The sequence below is a fragment of the Lynx rufus genome, unplaced genomic scaffold (assembly GCF_022079265.1).
Source record: "Lynx rufus isolate CCGP_SWC_20201006 ecotype Redwood Valley unplaced genomic scaffold, mLynRuf1.p SCAF_8, whole genome shotgun sequence".
Lineage (NCBI taxonomy): Eukaryota > Metazoa > Chordata > Mammalia > Carnivora > Felidae > Lynx > Lynx rufus.
The window spans coordinates 114170763-114176837 of record NW_025814896.1 but is presented as its reverse complement, the minus strand read 5'-3'; the positions used below and the strand labels follow the sequence as shown (position 1 = coordinate 114176837).

At 39.7% G+C, this 6075-nt stretch overlaps 1 pseudogene; it reads right to left on the bottom strand.

The window, feature by feature from the left end:
• Positions 1 to 2958: 2958 nt before the first annotated feature.
• On the bottom strand, positions 2959 to 3929 carry LOC124503069 (39S ribosomal protein L11, mitochondrial-like; annotated as a pseudogene).
• Between the last annotated feature and the right edge of the window lie 2146 nt (positions 3930 to 6075).

Below are 6075 nucleotides of genomic sequence, written 5' to 3'. Positions count from 1 at the left end.
AGCATTGCCTTATATTTGTGTAATAGAAGCATCACAAGAGCCTGAGTTTTGTGTTATTTAGTACTGGATCAGCAGTGCCTAAGCCAATGAACAGCACATAGTAGGTTCTCAAATTTTTGTCAAAAGAATGAGCAATGGTAGAGGCATTTTCATTTGCTAGTTAAGAGACACCTGGAAAAAAGTGGGAGAGAGAGAGAGAGAAAGAACTGGGTTCGAATGTCAACCCTGTAAGTTACTAGCTGTGGAATCCTTTCTGGGCTTCAGTTTCTTCTTCTGTAAAATGTGGCTAATAGAAAATTGCTTTCTCAGGTTGTTGTGAAGATTAAATGAATTAGGGATGGCTGGGTAGCTCGTATGGTTAACTGAGTTGTTGTCCAACTCTTGATTTCGGCTCAGGTCAAAATCTCAGTTCATGAATTCAAGCCCTGTGTCGGGCTCCATTCTGGTGGTCCGCAGCCCGCTTGGGATTCTGTCTCTCTCTGCTCCTATCCCCAGCACACACTCTCTCTCTCTCAAAATAAATAAATAAACAGTTTTTTTTTAAAGATGGAATGAATTAATACATGTAAAGCACTTGGAACAGTAGTCCTCAGGAAGTGCTAATTATTTATTATCACTACCACTACTAAGTTCTTAATTTTTTCAGTTTCCTTATTAGTAAAATGGGGATGATAAAAGGTATCCCATTTTGAGGATTAAATAAGATGGTGCCTGTTTCTTCCTCATGGTGTCAGATATGGTGTTAGGAGCTTGGCCAAAGTCACTCTAATTCTATGTCTGTTCTCAGTGCTTTTTATTTTATAAAGTTATTTTTACCCCATTATATATTTGGTCCTCACAACAAATTACTGAGAGAACAGGTCAAATATTATGCCCTTTTATAGGTCGGACAACTAGAGGTACCGAGCAATTAAATTATACCTCTAAAGACTTACTCAGAAGGGAAATGGTAGAGCCAAAAGCTTACACAGCACTTGTTGGATGTATTGCTGTGTAGATCTTCCACATGTTAAATGTCTAAGCAGACTTTTCAGGGCTAGAGAGTGACTTTATTGAGCAACTGTATAAGGTAAAACATCTCTAAATGGAATAATTTAGGGGAAAGATGGAGGAAGGGACCAGAAGAGGAAATGACATTTTAAAAGAGGTGCTTTTAAGGAGGCAAGGTTAAAATGATCCATGTGATACTGGATGAGAATTGGAGACATCAGTATGAATTCATGTTTAGCTTAATATAGGCACACATAGATTACATGTAGAAAATTTGCAGCTGTGTATAAATACACTGGTTAGTATACTGCATGCCACATACATTTCCTTGCTCTGTCAGCAGAGAGGGCTTAGAAGCAACAACACCCAATAGCAACAAGCACACCCACCACCCAGATCTTGGTTTCTATAACCTTTCTCCAATGGAAGGAACCATGGCTCCTTGGAAGGCTTCTAGCCCTGGGCAGGTAATATAGAAGAGGGGTCTATAGTGTCAGAAAATAAGGGAGTGCTAAAACCAACCAACAAACAAAAAAAGGTGAGGGGTATGTTAAAGGGAGCCAGGAACCAATTGAAAAGGCTCCCAGCGACCAAAGCTAGAACAATATTAACAATAAAACAAATCTTAGTATCAGATTATAACCTAAAGTGTAAATAAATACCTATGAATCCATACTAATACAAATAAATGATTGAAAAATAAATGGGGGAAAAGAGACAAATTTTCCCTGCAGAAGAATTCAAAATAATTTGTGTGGACACTCCACACTCAAGGAGATGGAACATAACTCCTTACCCCTTAAGTGTGGAGTACATATGATGACTTCCTTTCAAAGAGTCCAGGATGGAATGTGGGAAGAAGAGAGTAAGCTTGCAGTGCAGAAACCTGACAAACACGACCCCAGCCAGGTGATCAAAAAGTTCACATCAGCAGAGATAAGTCATCTTTCTATTTGTCTCACATATTCCTTATTTCTTCTTTCTTGCCTTCTCTTAGACTGATTATTATTTTTATAATAATATTTTATCCCCTCTACTAGCTGTTAGCTATGCCTTTATTATTTTTTGAATGGTGGCTCTAGTGACCTCAATATGCAACTTTAATATATCCTTGTCTATATTAAATAAATATTATGGCACTTCATGGATGAAGTCATACCCCTAAAACACTTTTATTCCATTTTACCCCTTCGTTCCTTAGCACCATTTTTTTATGTGTTTTACATATAAATCCCACAAGGCTTGCTATTATTTTTATCTAAACATTCAAACATCTTTTAAAGATTCAAAAAATGAAAGATAGTCTTTTCTATTTACCCACATATTTACTTTTTTCCAGTACTTCCCATTCCTTCCTGTAGATTCAGGCTTCCATCTGGCATAACTTCCCTTTAATTCACAAAAATCTCTAGTTACTGTAGTGATGTAAACAAAATGGCCCATTTATAATACGTAAGATCTGTTAATAACACATTCTGTCAGATCTTGTTTGTTTGAAAATGTCTTTATTTCCTCCCTTTTTCTGAAGTATATTTTCATAGGATGTATAATTCTAGGTTGATATTAAAATTTTTTTTTGTTATTTATTATTTGCTTTTTTTGTTATTTGTAATCATTTTATTTGTTATTTTTTTCATTTGCCACTTTAACAGTGGTATTCCATTATCTTCCAGATTCTATTATTTCTGTGTGTAAGTCAGTTGTCATCTGTGTTTCTCCTCCCAATTCCCCCCCCCCCCCGCCCCCCAAATAAAGTGTCTCTTTTTCTCCTCTGGCTTTTTTTGGGGAGAGGGTGTGACAGAGGCCTGTTCCCTTGATATTGCCATACATGTAAAAATATATAATTTAAAGTCAGGGAAATAATAATCAGGTCAGTGTTACCTCCCTTCCTCCCCTTTGGCACAGCTTTTCCAACTGGCTTCCTTTCTAGCTTCTTCCTTCAAAATCCTGGAGTGTGAGGGGCAGGGGTCACTTCTTGGCAGCTTCCACTTGGGCTGCCAAAATCTGCTGCTTTCTGAGCAGCCAGGAATGTGGCCCACTTCTTCTGGAAAGCTGAAGGCCCAGGGAATGGGAAGAGCCAGTGAACAATAGACAACAGGGGCACATCCTGCAAGGCAAAGGCATCATCCTGTGCTTTAACTCAGGCGATCTCATACACATACACCAAGACTGGCACCTTCTTCCCTGTCTGCCAGGCCCCCCTTCTCAATCCCAGCAGCTGCCTTCAGAAAATAGGAAACAGTGAGTTATCCAATTTTGATTTCACATGTCCTGTCAGGCTTCACAAAACTCTTGGTGGGCAAAGGAATATCTTCTTCTTTTTTTAATGTTTGTTTTTCAGAAAGAGAGAGAGAGAGTGAGCATGAGCAGGGAAGGGGCAGAGAGGGAGACAGAATATCTGAAGCTGGCTCTGTGCTGACAGCACAGAGCCTGATGCAGGGCTTGAACTCACAAACTGTGAGATCATGACCTGAGCCGAAGTCCGATGCTCAACCAACTAAGCCACTTAGGTGCCCCAGGAATGCCTTCTTTCATGTCCTTTGTCTTCTTCTTCTTCTTTTTTTTAATGTTTATTTTTGAAGGAGAGTGAGACACAGTGTGAGTGGGGGAGGAGCAGAGAGGGAGACACAGAATCTGAAGCAGGTTCCAGACTCCGAGCTGTCAGCACAGAGCCCAGCGTGGGGCTTGAACCCACAAGCTGTGAGATCATGACCTGAGCTAAGTCAGATTTTTAAGTGACTCAGCCACCCAGGTGCCCTGATGCCCTTTGCTTTCTCGTTGAACTTCTTGCAGAACTGGTTGATGAAGACGCCTCGCTCACTTAGGATGGGGCCTCCCGGGCACCTGGACATGGTCTGGGCTGCCCACATGATAGTCTGAATCATGCTGCTGGCCTTAGGCTTCCTGAGGGCCTGAGTGGCCCAGCTCGGCTTCAACATGATGAGGGGTTCGGTCCTTAGCTCACTTTGGAGCAACAGTAAGAGCAGCAGCTTCGGCACTGCCACCCTGGATTCCCCTCTGGCTATTTTTAAAGAATCTTCTATCTTTGATTTTCAGTGACTGTAATGTGCCTGGGAGCAATCTTCTTTCTATTCATCCTGTTTGCAGTTTGGTGAGTTTCTTGCATATGCGGTTTCATGTCTTTTATCAGTTTAGAAAATTCCTGACTGTTTTATCTTCAAATATTTCTTTTGCCCAGTTTTCTCTCTCTTTGCTTTCTGGGACTCCAATTCTATGCATGTAAGACTATTTGATATAGTCCCCTGAGTTTCTAATATTTTTGTTTTTAATATTTTTAAAATTTCTCTGTGCTTCTCTTTGGATCATTTATATTGACCTATCTTCAAATTCTCCAATGCTTTTTTCCCCTGTGTCCCGTATTCTGAGCAATTTAATTCTTTTACCCTTCATTGTGTCCACAGCTCTTCACTATTCACTAGCTTTAAAGAATTAAATACACAGATATAGATGTAGATGTAGATATAAATTTTCCCTTGGAAAGAGCATCAGTCTTTCATAATTGTCTACAATGCAGTGGTTGTTAAGTAATCTTAAGTCATCCAGGGAACTTGTTAAAAATTCATATTCCTAAGAAATGCCATCAGAGGGGCGCCTGGGTGGCTCAGTCGGTTAAGCATCCGACTTTGGTTCAGGTCATGATCTTGCCGTCTGTGAGTTCGAGCCCCATGTCGGGCTCTGTGCTGACTGCTCAGAGCCTGGAGCCTGTTTCAGATTCTGTGTCTCCCTCTCTCTCTGACCCTCCCCCGTTCATGCTCTGTCTCTCTCTGTCTCAAAAATAAATAAACGTTAAAAAAAAAAAAAAAAAGAAATGCCATCAGACACCAGACAATATCTAGGGTACTAAAAAATCTTCCAGATGGTTCTGATGCAGGAGTCCCCAGGAACCCTTTGAAAAACTCTCATTTGTTAAAAGCATAAAGTCAGTAACTAGTTGGCAGTTGGAAAAGGCAAATCAGCATTAATTGAGACCTAAGACCATCAACAAACTATCAGATTGCTTTACTAAGCCCAAATTTAAAAACAAAACAACCTAATTTAAACAAATGGGTACACATGGAAATAGACACAGCCTAAAATTGTCGAAAGCCAGGAAGTTGCTTCATTTCAGATGGTATTGATTTCACGTTGGACTGTGGCTCTTTAGTAAGCCAACTGGAGACATAGACAACTTGGGGAAACAAGATTTTCATAGATCTGTTCATTTGTGTTGGTGGGCTGGTGCAATTCTTGAGGGTCTCTAGAGAGAAATATAAGGTTTTAAGGCCTGAAACAAATACCAAGAGCCAAAGACATTAACTGGCATATTATGTAGCTAATTTTTAAACAAACATACCAGAAACTGTACATTCAAATGAGTGCTGTCCTCTTCAACAGGGTATGTAATGCAGAAGGACAAAGACAAATAAGTTGAGTATCAATACCAATTCATTGGTTTGGTGCCCCAAAAAGCTGGATCTGGCTCAGTAGGAAAGAGTGCTTTCATCTACTAGCAAGATTAGCCATGAGCATGGTAGGGGACAGTGGGAACACACAGACTGTATAACTACCTTGCTGGTTTAATAGTAAGATCTCTGGATTAGGGGTTTGAGGACCTGAACTTGAATCTTGGTTCTACCATTTACCAGCTGTGAGATTTTTGAAAACACATTTTGTAAGCCTCAGTTTCTTTACTTTAATGGCAATTAGTCCTAAACAATATTTCCACCGTCTCTTTCATAGATATGTATGTGATAGCCCCTTTATAATTTATAAAGAAATAGTCATAAGTTATTCAAAGTCACTTTGGTGGGCTATGGTCTTAGTCACAATAATTTGGTCATTGCATGTAATACTTTGGGAGTGAATTGACAAACAGTTTGAGCAACTTGGAAAAAGGACTTTTATATGTACCTTGTTTTTATAATTCAGCCAGGTCACTGACAAATTGATCACGACCTTTGGATCCAAATGACATGGTTCTTCCCCAAAATAAAATTCACTATCAATGGATGAAGATTTGGTACCCCTGAATTATTAAATAGGGTATGCCACAGGCTTTTGGAGATTCTTCACAAAGAGGAATTC